The following is a 20568-nucleotide window of genomic DNA, read 5'->3' on the forward strand; positions in this document are numbered from 1 at the left end:
CCACTTGTATGCTGACGTGTGAAGCAAGATATTGAACCCTGCTATGGATAAAAGTTGCTTTGCATGAAATCATCTGGTTAGAAATGTGATATAAATTGTCCTGAGACATGAACTAAGTTGGCCTCACATTTGACTCTAGAATACTTTGGTATACAGAGGAGTTCATGGTGGACTCAATGACTGCAAGGTGCCCAGCTCCTGTGGCTGCAGAACAAGCTCAGATCACCAGCTGTCAAGCACCACCGTGCTTGACAGCCGGTATGAGGTGTTTGTGCTGATATGCTGTGTTTGGTTTTCTCATAACATGGTGTTGTGCATTATGACCAAACATCTCCACTTTGGTCTGGTCTGTCCAAAGGAAAAAGTTCCAAATACTAGTAAAAAGTAATACAAAAAGAAAAAGATGAGTCTGTATCCATGTTGGCAAAGAAAGAACAGCACTGTTATTTTGTGTTGGAGTTCTGAAACTTAAATAGCTCTACTGGTTTTAACAATTTATTTAAGGAAATTATGAGGTAGGTCTATGCAAACCCAGACTGACCCGTGCGGACATGATCTTAAAGAATTAATCTAGACGATTCAAGTCTTTGCAGGGCAAAGAAAGAAGTACGGATCCTTTCATTGTCAGCACGCCTTTTACATACAGGAATATGACCTATTGATTTAAGCCATTTTTACACTGTAAACATATTTTATGAGCAAACAGCACATTAAACATATACACACTAGAGTAAGCCTTCAACAAGGCACAACCCTGAGGTTAGATGACTTGCTCAACGGGAATTCTGTCATGTAGTCTGTCCTGTAATGGAACAGGACAGAGCTGGGGTGCGTACGCACAAAATAGTGGCGTACGCACCTTTTCACGTCAACGATCAGATGTATCAAGAGCGAAAAGACCGTGGAAATGTGCGGTGCCTCACGCCAACTTCAGGGCTGGCGTACGCACTTTTCTACAGCTGCTGATTCTTTGGCGACACCTAAGGTGATGTTGGGAAACTGTTATAATAAATAAATGTGAAAACAATTAGTCCTCAGACAGTAATGTGCACATCTGAGACACATGAACAATTAATACTGATAACCAATGAACGCACCCATGTGTCTGCAATTACACGAGCGGATATAAAAGCAGTGCAAAGTGGTGCAATGCCCAACATTAAAAACAATGGCTGCTTTAGTGGTATTATAAGACTTTGCAAATGGTGCAATTCGAAGAGAGCGTGTGTTCACTAGACAGAGGATTTGCTGGCACATGATGGCGACTGAGTTTTGAGGGAAATCCTCCTGGAACTGTGCGCAGAGCTGCGGCCGGCGTTGGAGTGCAACACAGCAAGGAGCCATGCGCTTCCTGTGCTCGCAGGTGATGTGCACACTGGAGTTCCAACCAGGGCATTCCAGAGGGAGCTGGACCACCGATTGGGACTGTGCCAGTCTACCCTGAGCCGAGCCGAGCCATGCCAGCCGTGTGGGACAGAATTATCCGCATCTCAGACACGTATATCAAATTCCCACAATGCAGTTGAACAGGCCAACATTAAAGCTCAATTTGAAGCGAGAGCCGGTTTTGTAATCGGAGCTATTGACTGCACATACATTGCTATAAAAGCACCATCACATGGTGAATTTGTATGTTAACAGGAAACATTTTCATTCGATCGATGTACAGATCATATGTGATACAGATGGGTGGCTTGGTGAGTAACTTTATTCGTGTAATTGTCCTAATATTATTCCCCGTGACGCGCATTGAGTATGTGCGCCCCCAATTTCTATCCCGTCTTCACAGCGTCATAGTCGGTGGTTAAAGTTAGTTTCTTGCTGTTTTTTGCTGGTTAAACTTCAGCTTAAGATCTTTCTAACAAGCCCCTGATCGTCTCTGTGGGCAAAGAACAGTGCCACCCATAGTTTCACCGACTCTCTGTTTAAACAGTCGGTCACCCCCCCACCCGCCTGTTTTGGCCACACTTCGGCGGTGGGCAGCCAGTCTCCGCTTCACATCCACCTTAATGTCGGACCACTTCTTCTTCCCCTCTGCTTGTGTGCGTTTCTCTGACCCCACAGCATTGACAGCCTCTTGCTCTCCCACCCACTCCTCTTGCGTTTGCTGCTTATACCGGAGGACAGCTTGCCAAAGAACACGTTTTTGCGGGCCTCCACTTCAGAAAGTAGCACCGACATCTCGCTTTCCGTAAAGTTCTAATTTTTTTCCCGTCTTATTCATTCTTTTTTCTTTATTTTCTAATCGTACACAGAGGGGAATCGCAGGTGCAAGGCTCATTTAAATATGATTTGCAAATTTAAGTAGGGGCGTGGACAGGGAGGAGTCGGGTGCTCCGACATGTGCGCTCAATTCCACGTTGATTGGGATGTACAAATGAAATGTGCTTGGATTGATGCGTGCGCATCAATTCATACATCCGACGTTGGAGGGCATTTGGGTTTGAGCGTACGCCATGTTTCAGTAGGAAATCCACGCAAGTCTTTGTACATGAGGCCCCTGGTCATTTTTTTAATGCATTGCAGGGACATGAACTGCCAACAGTCTGGTCCCGAGACATTTCTCTAGCCTCTCAGCTTAAGCTGCCTCCATGGCATTAACCAGAGCTCCTCCGAGACCAATGTTATGTTCCTAGATTTTAGGGAAAGTGATCCAGATCCACACCACATGCTTCAACCCACCACCAAGATTCATTAAATGTGGCTCAGTAGTTTTTGGATGTTTTTAGTGATAATCAGACAAGCAGACCAACACTGATGTTTCCCACATCAACTGAAGTCATGTGTCAGTGGCTGTATCTACAAGGTTTTAAGTTTTTAAATCATACCTTTGTATGTTTCATACTGCTGTACCTTCCAAACTAGTTTTGAACTGTTTTGTGAATCTTACCCCTGTGACCAGATGAATTAGAACCTTCAACTAGCAGCTTCTGTCCATCTCTGTCATGCATCTGAACAGTGTGGGGTCAAACATTCAAAATGAACAATGTGTTGTTGGGAGGGACCTAAATTTAGACAACATCTCATGACGTGGTTACAATACTCTCAACATTTGATATGACTCTGTATTAATTCAGGGAAGGTTTTGCAAGACATAATTTGCATTGCTATGAGGCAGCAGGTTTAAGAAGGTTCAACAAGCATGAGGAATATTTCACTATGTGACCTTGGTAAGTCAGCCAAGTAAGGCCTGACAAGTCACCACTCCTCCAAATATCGTGTTTCCTTGGGTTGCGAAAATAGAAGCAGAGTGCTTTCATAACATATCAGTGACTCAACATTTACAAGAATCATTTCAATAATATATTCATGCATTTCTTGTGCAAAGGAAACAGCTAAATGTTTCACTGCAGCCAAAGCAAACTGATTTAATTTTCAACTTCCTACAATCAAAGATCTACAATCAAAGAAAAGGCAAGGATATGTGAAAATACAGGTGTTATTCCTCTCCTTGAACACACTGAAGCCTTGCTCTGTCAGACAGACTTGTAAAGCCTCTTTAGACAAACTGGTTAAAGGCAGCCTCTGTGGAAATGTTGTGTTCACACTCCACTACCCTGGTAAACATTAGAGTCTTGTTTGTCTTTTTGAAATCCTAAACAGCGTGACTGTTTGGCACACATGCTTCAAACCGTGAAGGCAGAAACGCAGGTACACATCCACAAATGCACGTAAAATACTAGTTAAGTGAACACACAAAAACACCCACGCAATAACGCACATTTGCAGCCCTCAGACACACGGCAACATGGCTCTGATCACAGCTCTGCTGATGGCACCCTCTCAGCTCATCAGTAAGTGTTTTCCCTGCTCTGCTGCCAGCCGGCTTTGCCCTCCTCCTCTTCTTCTGTGATATTTCTCAAAGGAGATGTAGTTTGTTATGAACTGTGCCACAGCAATTTCTTTGTTCGTCAGATGATGCCTTGATACTTAATACATTCTTTTAATGAAAGTGTGATCATTGACACATAGGAACTGAGCTAAAACACAGTCATTCAGCTCAGCTGCTGTAGCTGTAAATGACATATCTGATTTAAGATGACCCCAGGTCAGGCCCCACCTGTTGTGCTCTGCAAGCGTTGTGCTGTCGCTGCTTCTCTGACTGTATACATCCTGTCTGAGGCTCTGTCTTCTGCCATCACAGTCAGTGGGAATTAATAAGTAAGGTCTCAGAGGAGGATATTATTAGATGTCACTGTTTGCAAATGCATGCACTGTTTAATCCCCCTCCATAACACATTCTGAGATACAAAAATACACACAAATATGACGAGAAAAAGATCGACAGCCATATGACCTTTGTTCATATACACATGAATCTCTACGGTCTTTTTTAGACATAGAATATGTGGCATCAATGGCTTTAAGTATTTTTAAGTGGTGGCATTACTCAGACACGGGCCACATTTATGTTCATGTGAGTCACAGCTTCATACATAAGATGGGGAGAAACACTGTTCAAGTGTGATAATGGAATATGTGAAAGACCGTTTTGTAACGTAACGTGTCATGTTACCGTGACAATTATATAGTAGAAAAGTATACTACACCAACAATAGTAATGAAATTCTGATCAAGTGAAACAGCCAAATAAAACTTGAAAAAGTGTTGCACACTTTCTCCAGATGTATTAATCCCGCTTGATTATTTCAGCCCTCGGGCCCTCCTCAGAATCGCTTAACGTGAAAAACACGCTGTGGTTGTGTCAAGTAAATCAAGAATCAAGTAGAAGAAGTAGAAAATGTTTACTCAGGTAAAGCCATATGAATGAACAAAATTAGCTTATTTTTCAAGATATTCATTGTCTGTTTTCACTGAGAAAATACATGAAATATCTCACAAAATGAAACAATATATGCTGAAGAAAGACAAGCACGTATACTGACAGGAAATACTGTTCAAATGCACTCAGAGAAAATGACAGACTGAGCACAACTTGTCCTTGGTTTAGTGATCCTACTAAATTGGGCTATGTAAGACAGTCTATAATAAGTGACAGTAAAGCAGTGTCCAGCATGAAGTCCTGTTATCTCCTGTATTATTTTGCCTCTGCCCTTCCTCCCAACACATCCACTCATTATTTATATATAGCGGTACAAACTTTCGTATATTTAGATAAGCTGGTCCAATTTATTTAGTTTCCCTTCAATAATTTCAGTTTCATTTAATGTTGAACTGAGAGTATGCTCATCATTGTGGCCAAAGACTAAATATTCACAAGGCCCGTTTGTACTCTCACTAACTGCATACACATGCGCCAACAGACAAGAAATCCAAACATTTTATGTTTGTCTACCCAGGGAAGAGAAGAAGCAGCTTCCTAAATTAAAATGAGAAAGTTTCAGTTCATAATTTGTCCTCGAGTCTGTGGCCCCTGTAGAGCGAGTTTGTATTAACTCAGCTTGTGTGACAGCAAGGTGAAACAGCACAACGTCTAGTCCAAAAAGTGTCATTCGTCACTGGGAGCTAAGTGTCTGCTGGGGCCCCTGAATTCTGTCAAGAAGTCTCTGTGTTTTTACAAGGAAATACTTTAGCTGAAGTTAGCTGTTTTTCAAAAATGAAAAAGAGTAATACATTTGCATCACAAAATCCTCCCTCCAGAAAAAGTCAGACCTCACATCGCTTGGCGCTATTTTTGCCTCCCTTCATATCAATGCGTACAGCCACCTAGCGATAGCGATAGCAGCACCTGTTACGGTGTTTACTGCTCGGAAGCAGGGGAGTGCTCGGTCTGCACTTCGGTCTGCACAGTTTACACAGCCCGTAGTGATATGAAGGAAGAGAGAAATAGCACCAAGCGATGTGAGGTCTGACTTTTTCTGGAGGGAGGATTTTGTGATGCAAATGTATTACTCTTTTGAACGCATATTGTTTTGAGAAGCAAGACGCTTTATTTTCGGGACCCTAGCAAACTAGCCGGACTACCTTCGTCAACGCCAAAACGAGGCTGGAACTCGGCTCACAGGACGCAGAGGGGGTAAGTCAATGTTCATAAATGATATTGCTAATATGTGATACAGCCTATCCCAGTTGTCATTGGCTAAGAGGCGAGGTACATCACCTACTCCTAGAGTCAATTTAGAGTCACCAATTAACCTGACATGCATATTTTTGTGCAGTGGGAGGAAACTGGAGTACTCGGAGATAGCCCACGCATACACGGGGAGAACATGCAGGGATTCAAACCAGGAACCTTCTTGCTGTAAGGTGACGGTGCTCACCACCACAGCACCGTGCAGCCCGCAGCAGGTTTTACAGATCATAGTTCACAAAAATTAGGATTCACTTATAATAATCTAATAATAAGAGCATTTATAGACCATTGTTTTAATTATATAAATTCAGTTATTTGTAACTCAGGGATTTTAAAACTTGATTTGTGGGGGAATTTTGATGACAGAAGACTAAAAAGTTAATAAACATATGGCTGCAACATCAAACTTAAATTAGTAATTAGGTGGAATTAATTTACAGGGTAGCGCAACTAAGCACGGCTTTATTAGTGTTTAGTTTATTGTTTTTTTACCTACCTACCTGTGTGCATTTAACATGCTGTTGTTTCTTTTCTTCCACTTTTCCACCATGTTTGTTTACTAGTTGTCAGGATCTGGGTGTTTAGTGGTGTTTTTGTACTCAGTTATTGGTTCTATTATTTTTATTCAGTGCTCTTAGTTCTTTCTGTATTAGATCAGTCTTTGTTTCACCTTAGTTCTGTTTTTCCTCATATTCAGTTATGTTTTATTACTCCTTGTGTGTTCTTTGTGTTGGTTAGATTATTTCTCCGTTATTATTCTGGTATGTTTTCCCTTTGCTTTAGATTCATTTTCATAGTTAGTGTGCTTTCCCTCGCCCCCTGTGCCATCTCTCTCTCTCTCCTCAGTCCGTCTTCGGGCCTCTTCACTCTCACCTGCGTCCTGTTCTGTAATCAACCTCCCCCGTATATAGATCATGCTAGTTCCACCACTCCTTGCCAGATCCTTTGTCTTACTTGTCTCCCTTATCTACTTCCCGTTATCACCTCGAGCTAGTTCTTAACATTCCTTAGTCTGCTTTTGGTTTTGTTCCTTTGCTCCATGTGTTCTTGGATTTTTGTATCTTCATTTAATTTATCATTAAATCTTCATAATCTGCTCCCTACCTCTGACGCAGCATGACACTTGTCTTCGTCCTCGTCTTTTCCTGGAACATCGCTGTACTTCTTGGTACATAAATACTAAAGCAAAATCATGATCAGTGGATCAGTATTAAGACAGCCGAACTGTGCATGTGTTATTGTGTTGGAGACTCTGGTCAGCTCTCAGTGACCTTGAAAGTAGCAGGGTCGTGTGACACAGGGACACAGCTGAACGTGTCAGCAGGCCACTTTTTAATAGACATGCTGAGTCAACAAGAAGAGAGAAATATTTGAAAGAGTATGTAAAGGTCTGTTTGTTTGTTTTTTGGTATAGTTTGTAAAGTTATTTTGGTCTAGTTAAGTTTTATCCCCGGTTTACTGGTGTTTAGTGCCTTTGGTGAGCTGTAACTTTGCATGTTGAGTTAGTAGCTGCTGCAGTTTTTGTAAGAGCTTTATTTATTGTGCAGTATGTTTGGTTTCTTGGTCTTATCTCTGTTTCTGAGTTTGCTTTTCCTTTTTACCTTTCATTACCCCTGGATGTGCAGTTGCTTTTGTCTTCGTTCTCGGTCATCTCTTTTATACTTTACTCTTTTTTACTTTTTTTTATACAGTAACAAGTTTAAGTGGAGCATCCACAATTTCGTTGTACCCTGGTGTGCAATGACAATAAAGCCTATTCCATTCTGTTTTATTCATACTCGCCCCCTGTTGCTTAGCACTTACGTGCATCCACTTAGTTTAGCTCTTGGATTCCCCTGCTCTAGCTGCAACTTTGGTTTTGTTAACATAAGGTATTGAATTTACTGCTTGCCTGCTTTGTCCTGCTTTTGGGTCCTCCATCATCACAAGTTGTGACAAGAGGTTCTTCTATCAACTCTTTTTAAGAGATTAAAAACAAATAAAAGACAAAATAAATCTGTGAGGTAAAAAGTAAACTAGCAAACTGTCCAAAAATAAGAGATGAGTCAATAAAAGCTGGCAGATTAGTTCACTAACAAAAGTTCTTAATATAAACTCACACCTTTATTTCAAAGCTGTTCTGTGACAGTCTGTGCATGTGTGTCCTTATGCACATACATACTGTTGGAAAAGCGAATGCCCTCCTCCAAAATACGTCCTCATCAAACGTTTGTTCATGCATGATAAAATAGTATATGATAACTTTTTAGAGTAATGAGATATAAGAGTAACAGTGTGATGATGATTATGTTTAGGAGAGTATGTATTATGAAAGTGAGTAGCTTTGTTTAAAACAAAGGGAGTCGAGCAGTGAGACCGCTATATATTTTACTGAAACAGTAAAAGGAGCACAATCATCATTAGCCAAAGAGGCATTAACATTATGCGTGCAGGCTGTTCACTCTTGGCAGCTCCCTGCAATAAGTTAATTCCCAACAACCACAATATTAACACATTACTGTTGGCAACGTTCTCAGTCAATACTGGAATGCTGCAATATGTTAAATAACAACAGCAAGCATGTGCTATGGCTCCATAAATTGTGGCTGTTTGTCCACAAACAGACGCAGTATACTGTCTTCGACATATTTTCAATCTCATCAGCCAACAGGGAGCATTTGATGCCCCACAAAAGTTTCCAATCTTCAGTCATTTGCTCAGTCATTGAAATGCACACACAACAAACCCTAACCTCCAATGAAAGATGCATCTCAGTCATTGTAAAATAAAACTATACTGATTAGCAGCTGGCTGGTTTGGGAACAGCAGATGTAAACGTTGCGCAACACTTGTTTACACTGCCACTTGTTTTTGATTAAGAACATATTTTACAAATTATAACGTCATTCTCAACACTTATGTGTGCTTATGGAACTAACAAAGACGAAGAGGTGTGAGATTACTGAACTGTGCAGTTTGTCAATTACTGAAAAAACACTTTACTTACTGAATATCCACGTGGTCATTGGTTGCCTTTCTGTCAGTTATACACAGTCAATAGAAATTCAAAATATTAAAACCTTTTTTAACTATCTCCTCTTGGAAGAACAATTTAAATGCAATATTATAAATAAATAAATCCTCTTCAAAGGTTTTAACCATCCATCCATCATCTTCTGCTTATCCAACGTCAGATCCAAAATGGAAAACCCAGACATCCCTATCCCAGGCGACTGGACAGTGTAGTGGTAAGATTGCTGCCCTTCATCTGGGTGAATGGAGTTTGATTCCTTACCTCAACCCCTGCATGAAAGGTATGAAAAGGTCCTAAGGCAAGACCCCATTACGCTACCTGCCTACCTGGGATATGAGTGTATGTCGCTTTGGATAAAAAGGTCTGCCAAATGCATAAACATTGATAAATTAATAAACATTAAATAATGTCAAGCTTCCTCAGGTCAGATGGAATCCATAATTCCTCTGTTAGTGTCTCTCGCAAATTGGGGTCACACTAAGAGTCGCCCAGAACTTGCCGATGAGCGATGGCTAAACCTTGGCTCCTGGGGCTTGGCCTGAAGCAGCAGGATGCCACCCAAGTGGGCTCACACAGGGAAGCAGAAAAAGGTGGAAAAATGGCTCAACCCAAACCAAGAAGTTTAAATAGCTGTCAGTTTGCCACCTTCTAAGAAACTAAGGAGGCAAAATACAACAAGTTGTGGCCAAATCTTACACCATTTCCTTTAGAGCTGCTGAAGACAGAGAGAATTCCCAGGCCATAATTGCAAGCAGAGTTCCCATCTGTTAGATTTAATGCCATTTCATTTGAATGATTCATGATGATGAATGATTCAGCATGGTCTTTGTAAGCACAAGTCAAAGTATTCCTTTAAAGGCCTACAGAAAGCTGACACTACACCCAATACATAATGATAATACATACACAGAGGAACAATAATGATCATTGGACTCTACACCAAAACATTTCATAAACGCATGAAATTTGCGATTTTGAATTTGCCGCTTGGAAATCCTTCCTGGAATTCCAGACTGGGGGCGGGGCTTCCGTGTGACCTCACAGGTGCCATGGGTTTTCCTGGCTGCCGCTATTAGTATGCTTGTTGAGTGGTGAAGGCAATAAAACGTTGGGTTCAGTGCAGTTTTTATTGCGAGTAGATGTACGAAGTGCTGTGGGTGCGTGTGTTGCCCTCAGCACCAGCAGCTCACACCACCGGACACACCGCGGGATGGTTGCCCTGAAATCAGCGATCATCATCTTGATGATCGCTCTGCCGAGATTTCCACTCTCCACCTGGCGGAGAGTGTGTCCGCTCTCCGCCAGGTGGATTCCCCCTGAGCGTCCGCACCTCAGGGAGCTGAACACGGCGGGATGGCTCCGGCTGATTTCACCAGAGAGGAGGCAGGCGGACAGGGAGACACAGACACAAGACCGCGGGTCTCTCTGCTTCCTCTGTCCCCGGTGGTGTGAGCTGCTGCTGCTGAGGGCAACACACGCACCCACAGCACTTCGTACATCTACTCGCAATAAAAATTGCACTGAACCCAACGTTTTATATTTCCAACCGACGTCCCGCGGCACACATCGAAATTTGCCGTGAAGAAGCTGTCCAGGTCTGGCAAACTGCTGGCTTCGCTACTAGAACTACTGGGGGTTGTTCCAGCAGCTGGCACTCGCGACGTCACGCACCTGTCGTTCCAGTTTGCCAAATTCGAGTCAAATGTGGTGATAGTTTATTGGGCCTAATCAGGACTATCCAGGGGCCTAAAATTATTTTAAAATCATAAAAAAATTCCGTGGTATATAAGGAATCGATCTGCTATTTCAGTTTTGTGCAAAAAATCACCTTTCTGTAGGCCTTTAACTTTTAGTGTGGCCTGTGCCCTTGCAATGTATGATTGATTTCACTTTTGTTTTGCCAAGGTAGCTTTTCAATTCAGCACTGGTGCCATGTTCTTATTTTAGGAAGAAATGCAGTAGGTGGTAATACTGACTGAGCAGTTAAATCCCAACAAAGGTAGCTTTTTTTTGTGATGTTGGATGAAGAACTAACCCTCATGCCACCCACAAAGTCACTTTAATCATGCAAATCAGTACCATCAGTAAATTAATCCATCAACTATCTCATCTTTATTTTATCGTCTGCTCATGATTCACTGTCTGAAGAAGTCTGGAGGATGGAGCACTTCAGAGTGAGTGCATGTGCTTTTCAGATGGAGACGACATCTTGTGTGATGATCGTGTCATTGCTGTATATGCACTGCCCTAGGTTTAAGGGTCCCTGTGAGATGGAGTGTGGGAGAACATTGGGTGTCTGCAGTGCTCTCTGACCACCTCACAGACAACAGATTTATCTGCATTATGATTCTGACAAGTCAAAATTGAAGGAGCTGAGCTTTTCTTTTATAAGGCCGTTTTCATCATGAACAGCTGAGGGTTAAAAGAAAATAAAGGGGAAAAAAGAGCCTTTGTGACAAATGTCTTTTATTCTTGTTTTAATGTTGGTGCCACCAGGTTCTCAAAATGTAAAATCAACCTCCTATTTTGCTTTTCTGTGGCTGTTATAAGCCTTTGACAATGTTGGTCAATTACAAATGTTGGGTATCAGTTCTTCTTTACATTAAACCTCTTTCCACTCCCATTCTTTAATGAAAGGGAATTAGCTCACAGCTCGGGCAAATTTCACACCTCTCTGGGAGACAAATTTACCAAAGGATACCAAGCAGAGGATACAATATGTGTTCAAAGAAAAACAAATGTGATACTCAATATCTCAATATCAAATGAACCTGTGATAGGCAGACAGATACAAATCTATTTAAGCGTTTTCCTATAAGCTCCTTACCCTCATAGGCATTTGTGCGCATACAAATCATGCTGCTGCTAGTATGTGGATTTGTTATGTCCGTTTACCTTAAATTGATTTTACTCAGCCTCACAGTCACTGCTCTGTGTAGCTTGTGTGACCCGCTCCTGTTCACACTGGCTCCAGGTAACACACAGTGTTTAAGTGGCAAAAAGCTGGGCTTCTATGTTGAATTACAGCCAAGATTCAATATCACTGTACTTCCACTCTCTACTCACATGAAAAAGGTTTCACGGTTATCAATAAAAATGGCTCTCCAGTAGTTAGCTGTGGCAAATGGTACTGACAAAAATGTAGCCTTGTCTCAGAAAAAATTGGGAGTGTCGGGGGTGCCGGGTAGCTCAAGAGATAGAGCAGGCATCCCATATATAGAAGCTACAAATCCTTGTCATAGTTGGCCGGATCCAGTCCCAGTCAGGGGCCTTTGCTGCAATTGATCCCCCCTCTCTCTGCCCACTTTCCTGTTCTCTCTCCAGGCCACTAGTGCCAACAAACTAAATGCTAAATGTATATGTAAATTAAGCTAACGATCCATTTTTTGGATCGTTAGCTTAATTCCATCTGTCAATAAACATCCATTTCTGCATTTCAGACCTGCAATACATTCTAGAAAAATGTTGCCATTCCTTCTCTTAACATTTAAAAGGCATTCAAGCATGTGATGATGAGTTCCAGATGTTATTTCCTTTTGGGGACAACTCAGGATTGCTGGCAGGCCAGTCCAGGACCTGTACCTCTTCTTCCTCACATATGTTTTTGTAATGTCTACAGAATATGGTTTTGCTTTGACTTGTTGTAAAATACATGGATGTCCCTGGAAAGATGTGGTCTTGAAGGCAGCATATGTTGCCATAAAACCTCTCTACATGAATAAAAACATCACAGAAGTTCAAAAGAGCTTAGCCAAGGGCACTGAGACAACCAAATTTCATCACGGAGCCTGGTTTTCACTGATAAAAGTGTGGATGGACCGTCATTCATCAGTGGCTGACATAACCAAATAGGCAAAGAATTAAAGAACTGACAAAACTTTATCATGGAAAAAAAGCCTTATTTTTACTTTGTACTTTTATTACCTATGTTTTGAGGGCAATTCCTATCAACAGATGTTTTTTAAAGAATACAACATCTTCAAAGCACATAAATAAATATGCCAGGATCAAATGAACATTTAAGTGGGTACTCATGAAACTAAATTCATTTTCCCAGTTATACTCCTACTTTATGTTAACGCAGGCAAATCGTAGCTGATGGATATGGATGAGGAGTTCAGAAGACAAGTTGAAAACACGCATATTTGAATTAAGAGATAACTGTTGAAAACTTCCTTCCCACAGAGAGGGCTTAAAATCTGCAGTATATGTGTTAACCTGTTCTTACAGTTCAATACCTCCATTGGAGTTGGATTGTAAAGAAAGATTGTGACATTCCTTTTTATTTCAGTTTTGGCTGTAGCGACCTGGGGTCTTCATTAAAGAAACATACATGCTGGTCAGACCTGTATATTTCTTTAGGCAGACACATGTCTTTACTGCAGTGAGCACCTCGGGCTGTGAAGTTGATTAGGTTTTTAAGAGTCTGATATGTTCTATGTTCTGATATGTACATTCTTTAAGAATTTAAGGGTTTTGTGCATGCCTAAGAGTGTGGTAATTTCTTCTCTGATTTCATCTGAGCTGCAAGGTACTGAAAAAGATTCACAAAATTATAGTTATTTACCATAAAAAAGGCCTGTTAGGCTCTTCTTTAGTGTTGGCCCAGCGAGGGAAAGAGCTGTCCCTCTGTAGGTGCTGTGGTCTTCCCTCTCTGAACACGGTTAATCACAATATGCACAATTGTTCACGGCTTAGAAAGATATGATTCAATTTTCTGCATTTTAATGGACAAACTTCCAGCAGACCCCACATCGTGTCCATGATAGATGAGCAAATCATTCGCTAAATGTAGAAATTGTCACATTTAATTATTCCATAAAGGATTTTAATTCAGTGGACGGTTGTTGAAGAAAAGGTCTGACTGCTATCCTCACATGTTAAATTGCTTAACAAAGCAAAACTATTTCTTATTTAACTCAGTTAAGCACATTAATTATTATTGATTTAAGCATTGATTCAAATGAATAGCTCTCTTTTGTTGCTGCATTACTTCAGGATAATGGAAGATTGGCTGACTGAAGAACATAGTCTGAGGCATCTAATTAACTGAAAGAGGCCCACTGACACAGATGTGATCTTAAAACAAATATTAAACTAAACCAAATGTTGAGCACTGTTGGGGTTCTGGGGATGGTGCCTTCACTTTTGATCCAGCAGGTGGCGTCAGGGAGTATGCTGGAGTGAGCCGGTCGTTTACCAGGTACACCTGCGGTCGATCACGTCTGATTACAGGGAGCATTTAAGAAGCACGCTGCCAGTTCTTCAGCGCCGGATTGTTAACCATACGTGGTTTTTCCAGCTCCCCTATTGGACCAAGCCCGTTTTCCTGTACCTAGAATCCTCTCTCAAGAAACTCAGTCACGCCCGGATCAGATCTACGACTGACAGCTACGACCTCTTTCCATGCTCCGTTCCTGATCGAACCCTGTCCGCTCTCCACCGCGCTCCCAGAAGAGGATTGCCTATCGCCACCAGTGAGTTCAAGCTCCTTCCCAGAATCTCAAGGACCCACCCCCCCCCCCTTCCCGGGGGGAACCTCTCCATCTCCCCTGTAAGTTGCTTCTCACTTCAGAGCAGAATTTCCAACCCAAAGTCAAACCATCTAACCCTGTGTTCTCTCTCAAAGTGACTGCCGAGAATTCGAGCCATTGCACCAGACTTTCCAGTTGGACCTCCCACGAGCCATTTACTTACCTGAGAAAATAAACTTCTTAAACTGCTGTCAGATTCCTGAGAGTTTTTCCTGCATGTGGGTCAGACAAGCACTGCTAAAAAATATATATATTTGGTAATTAATGAGATTTGACAGACCAAAGCAAGGTTTACTTGTTTGATGTTGTTTATCTTTACACTCATTTGTTTAGGCTGCTCTCATTGCTGTTATCTACATAGCAGGAAGCAGTTTTATACCAAAGGCTATTAATGAACTAATTGTAGTCTTCACTCCCCGCAGCATTAGACTATCAAATTAAGTTAGTAAGTAGATGGGGAGGATGGTGGAGCAGTAAGCAGCCAAAGAGCGCAACATTTTATTTTCCAGGCTTTGGAAAGGAACGACCTGTACATTTTGTGTATTCTGTTTTGTTTGGCTTCTTGCCCTTGTTTCACACAATATGCACAAGGATTAGGTCGATAAATAAAAAGTAACTTCCTATCATGTTTTTCTTAACTGTTTTCCTTGATCTTGTTGGAAAATGTCATGGGGTTAAGGAAAGGTGGAGGAAGAAATTCACTGCACATTTATTGTAATTAAGAATTCAACCACACCAAGCTGTGACGTGTGTCTGCAGCACTGCAACTACAAATGTACAATAAATATTCTACAAAAAGTGATTTGGATGGTTATAACAGTGCCAACTGCCCAATATATTAAACCCATTGCAAAGAACTAAAGATCATTGATTGCGCCTTTACATTTGACAAGCAGATTAGTTAAGGTATAAAGATGAGCTTCTTTCACTTCAGCCTTCTCTCTAAGGTGAAGACCTACATCCCTTTACATGACCTAAAGAGAATACTATATGCTTTTATTTCCTTTTGTTTTGATTATATATATACGCAATGCAATTATACGCTTGCAAGCTGTACAAAATACAATCACATCACACCTGTTTTGGCCTCCCTACACTGGTTTCCAGTCCATTATATGACCTGCCTAAGCTTTTGAAGCCTCATACTTCTTCCAGAGCCCTGAGGTCTATGAATCCATTGCTTTGGGTGTCCCTAGCTCCAAGCTAAAAGGTAGTGGTGATGGAGCCTTTTCAGTTGTGACACATCAGACCCTTTATCATTGTAAAACTTGGCTTAAAACCTATTTCTTAGGCTTGGCACTATTTGTTTTTATCTTACTCATTTAACTGATGCCTTACTATTTTATTTTTTAACTTGTATTTATTGCTGTTAGAGATTGCCAATTATATTCATATTTGTTGTACAGCACTTTGGTCAACTGTAGTTGATTTGAATGTGTTATAGAAATAAAATTACTTTAGATTTTTCATCTAATGCAGTTTTATGACACTGTTACACATAGGTTATCACATATATTACATATAATTTAAAACTTTACTTTGCTATCAAGCTTGGTAATTAAAAAGGAAAGAAACATTTTTAAAAAGTTTAATATTGTGTTGTTGCAGACTGCTCACGCTCCTGTCCAAATATTTAACCTCATGAATCACAGTTAGTAAGACTCAATTAACATAATCAAGCAAGTTTAGTCTCTGCCACACTGTTAATTGTGGGTTAGTGCAGTCTGGATTCTCTACCACTGCAGTGCCTTTTGTTTTGTTGAATAAAATTGTATTCATTTTCTTGACCAAATGAAATTTTCATCTGGCCTGCCTCATGAGTCTGAGTTTGCGATGGGTCCATTAAATTAACATATAATGTCAGTTTGAATATGACCTTTTGTTGAACAAATGACAAACATAATTTACCTGTCTCCCTCTGTTATGTTATTCAAGAACTTACAATAAGTGCTCTTTTATAATAAGGTTATGTTTCTGTCTCAGCCATTTTCTGTCAACAATGATGTAGGAGTCTACTTTGTTTCCAGTGTGTTTTATATTCTGATTTCCCTTTTCAATTACATTTCTACGCAGAGTTGATTAGGCCACAGCGATGACTAGCCTTCTTTATATCTGAAGTAGCTTTAAACAAATACACTATTAAACCTTTGCTGACTCTTCTATGGGGCTCCACTTACCTTTTCATCATTATCATCACAAAAATCTTCGTGGCATCACATTTTTCAGGAAATTTCATCCAACTAACATCTAACAAAGCTCTAACCTGGTTATGTTTACAGTCTTTAGGGCACATTTACCTTCCGTACCTTATTTCCAATTTTTTTGTTAACATAAGTTACATTCATACAGGAACAGACAAATTTGAACACCCTTGTTCTTTGACTGGTCCTGTAGGAGACTGAAGACATTGATTTAATTGTGCAGCAGACATAGCTGTGCTAAGCTACATGTCATGGATTTATTTAATTTCAGTTGAAGTTTCAGCATAATTTGACACCCTATAACTGCAAATCAGATATGATTTGTTCACACAAAAATAATAAATCTCACTAAGATGAAGGGAAAAACTGAGTAAGGTCACCTCAGCTTGTAATCTAAACATAGTCTCAGTGTTTTACTGGGATACTTGAATATTGTTATTATAACACATTAAATGTCTTTGGTGAAGGCCTTCATGGAAATGTATTGTTTTGTAGCTAATGTTTAATCACCTCTTTGATATTTATCTCCATATTCAGAATTGTCATTTGTAAATAGAAGAGGTGTGCATTGTGTTTTTAAATGTGGCATATAGGTGTCCGTCTGCATCTAACTTACCCCACACAAAGTGAAGGATTTTGAGGATTCAACCAAAGAAGACAGACTTGAATGTGATCCATCAAAAACAGTTTGTAGCCCTCAGATTATTTTGTTTGGAAGTTGAACGCAGAGAGCACCAAAAATGATAAAGAACAATAAAAGCTAAGGTGACTAGCACAGACAGTTGCTGTATTAGACAATCTTGATTATGTGACAGGGATATTTCAGTTTTTTGAATTAGGGTTTGTATCGACCTCATACATTTAAAAACAGTCATATTGTTGATATTTACACTGCATCACTCTTACACATGACAGTTAGACAGTCTGAGCAGCTCTCCCTCTATGGAGCTAAGGTGCTGTTTACACATACCCGGGTAATTTGATAAACGAAGACCTTTCCCTTCGTTTGTGCCTTTCGTTTATACACAAACGGAGTTTTTTCCTCCGAAAACGAAGCAAAAAAAAAACTCCGGCAAAAGTGGAGATTTTTTAAAAACTCCGTTTAGCGTTTGTGTGTAAACTGGTTGAAAGAGACAAAAACGGAGTTTTGGGAATGGAATGAGGAGTTGTCGTCATAGTACAGAGCCCCGCCCCTATCTGCCATGTTGGCAGGATGCTAGCGTGAAAACGCCATTCTCTCCATCCATTGTTTATCTGGCAAGCATGGAGGTACTAGCAGCATTTCTGTTGTTGAGAGCTATACTCGCTTGTGTGATTTTGAAAATTACAGTCATACAATGTATTGAACAACAAAGACATTTTTCACGGCTTTAGCAGTTTTATAGTCCAGCGCAACGTGTAAAAGTAGCTCAGTCTCGCTATCAGTCCACACACATGAGGCTGGCGCCATATTTTCTTCTTGAAAAGGATCCGGAAGTTCTTCCTGTCAGCGGTTCTCTATTAGGCTTCTGATTGGCTTGTGTGGAATTCTCATTGTTCTAACACTGCCACCGTCAGGCTTGGCGTAATTTAACAGCTCTTGATAGCGTATTTATGCGGATCAATGTAGACGTGGTTTTTTTTAAAAACGGGGCTGTGTGCACCTAGTTTTTTTTGCAAACGAAGGTTAGAAAATATGCGTTTATCAAAATACCCGGGTATGTGTAAACAGCACCTAAATCAGTTTCAATATTCACAAATGTGCAGGACAAGATTCACAAATACGCAAGAAGATTTACAGATGCACATGACGATTTACAAATGCGCAGGACAAGATTCACAAATGCACATGACGATTTACAAATGCGCAGGAGAAGATTCACAAATGTATTTCGGATGCACACACAAATCTAATTTGATTTACAAACTTCTGGTCTGTGGTAGTGATGTGTCGGTCGCGAACGATCCGGCTCTAAGAGCCGGCTCTTTGAAGTGAACGACAGGAACCGGCTCCACAATGGGAGCCGTTTTGGGATCCCATTTGGGAGCCGTTTTTTTTTTCTTTCAGTATCTCACTGTCTCTCAGCCTCCCTGTCGTTGCGCTTGTGCTCTGCAAGTGCCACAGAGCTGAAAGTTTTGTCCCCACCACTGCATGAAAAGAGGGATTTGTGGATGTATGTGGCCCCTTACATGTCCGCATACGTTAAGCCCCTGCATTTGCGATGGTAAAAGTGAAAACTTGGCCCAAGTTGTCGCAAATTGACCTGGCAACTGCTCCCCCATGCCCCCCTCCCCTCCCCTACTTAGGAGAGCCTTTAATATGTAAATGCCAGTGATCAGGTCAGGAGCTGCCACAGTCATTTTCAAGTGGGGTGGGGTGAGGTGAGGTGGGGGGTGGGCAGGCCTGTTTCTACACGTTCATCACCATCACCTCCAACTCCAGCCAAGTTTGTTGCTGTGTTGTCTTGAAAAAGAAGAGGTGCACGCTGTCTGCTGGTGACAGGTGATGCATATCTGTTTTTTTTTCTCCCAAACACCTCTTTTGTAATACCGCTTTTTGTGGGCAAGATTCAAGGATTCAAAGGTTTATTGTCATATGTGCAGTTAGAAACGTGTTTCCCTGAACAATGAAATTCTTTTCTTTGTTGCCCGCACTGGATGTCCAAATGTATAATAATAAAGATAAGATAAAGATAAAATAAGCATGCAACAGCAATATTCTAAAAGGTTTCTTAAATAAAATAGAAATATAGAAATAAAAATATAGAAATCTGGCCTGTATACATAATGTGCAGTAGTGCGCTCAGTGTTTTATTGTGTATGGCTTAATTCGGTGTCACAATGGTCACAATATCGCCGAGGTCTTTTCTTTGTCCTTGCAGAGTCCATTTTTGTGTCAAAACAGTGCAAATTGCCAGCTGTGGTCAGACAACATTAAATAGCAAAAGGACGGGAGGTTGTCTCGCGAGTATTCCGTGTAATGACGTATACGCATATGATTGGTGGAGCTTAACGGCTCGCATAAGCTCTCGTTCAATCACGTATGAGAAACATTGTGTCGTGCAGTGTAAACAAAAAGTTTAAGGAGCAGATCTGGCGGCAGAAAGGCAGACAGAAATCACTGAGGTCCCGTGCTGTGAAAACTGCCCTGGTTTGCGGAATACAATGGCTGGAAGACGACTTGCTTTCAACTCCCCAGCAACTCTCTGCGGGTCTACAGGTTTGTGTGTTTTTTTCTACTTGAACATGACCATTTGATTGTTTAATTTTAGTCTTGTTGACACTGTACAGCACTTGGGACAGTTCTCGCTGATTTTAAATGTGCTGTATATTAAACTTACTTACTCACTTGCTTACAGGCAGATAAAATGAAAGTCCTGTTGAATGCTATGACCGGAATGTCTCGTATGGTGGCCAGCACTGTGGATACGGTCGTGGAGAGGGTTCTGGAGGGAATCGACCAGAGATTCGCTAGGTTGGAGGCAAGATGGCCGTCGAGAACGGACTGAAGTTACATTCCAGAGAAGTTGAAGAGCGCACCCCCAAGAGAAGGCGGATACAGAATCCGAAAATCGCGGTAAAGCCGCATACACACACGTCGCTGCTATTTACTCGCTACTCGCTCACTCGCCTACTCGCCACTCGCTTGGGTGCTTTTGCTGACTTGGTGTGTAGAAGTTGGGTGGCCACTGTTTGGAGAACACTGGGGGAACGTCACCTGTCAATAATCTGTATTCTGCATTTTAATTGGCTACTCGCTTTTACTCGCTTACTCGCGTCGCTCGAAGTTGAAATATGTTCATCTCG

General features: G+C 41.1%; 1 protein-coding gene across 1 annotated transcript in view; it reads left to right on the plus strand.

Moving 5' to 3' along the window:
- Positions 1-20568, plus strand: part of tacr1a (tachykinin receptor 1a) — a 75265-nt gene that overhangs the window by 35186 nt on the left and 19511 nt on the right. The window lies entirely within an intron of this gene.

The sequence above is a fragment of the Odontesthes bonariensis genome, chromosome 6 (assembly GCF_027942865.1).
Source record: "Odontesthes bonariensis isolate fOdoBon6 chromosome 6, fOdoBon6.hap1, whole genome shotgun sequence".
NCBI lineage: Eukaryota > Metazoa > Chordata > Actinopteri > Atheriniformes > Atherinopsidae > Odontesthes > Odontesthes bonariensis.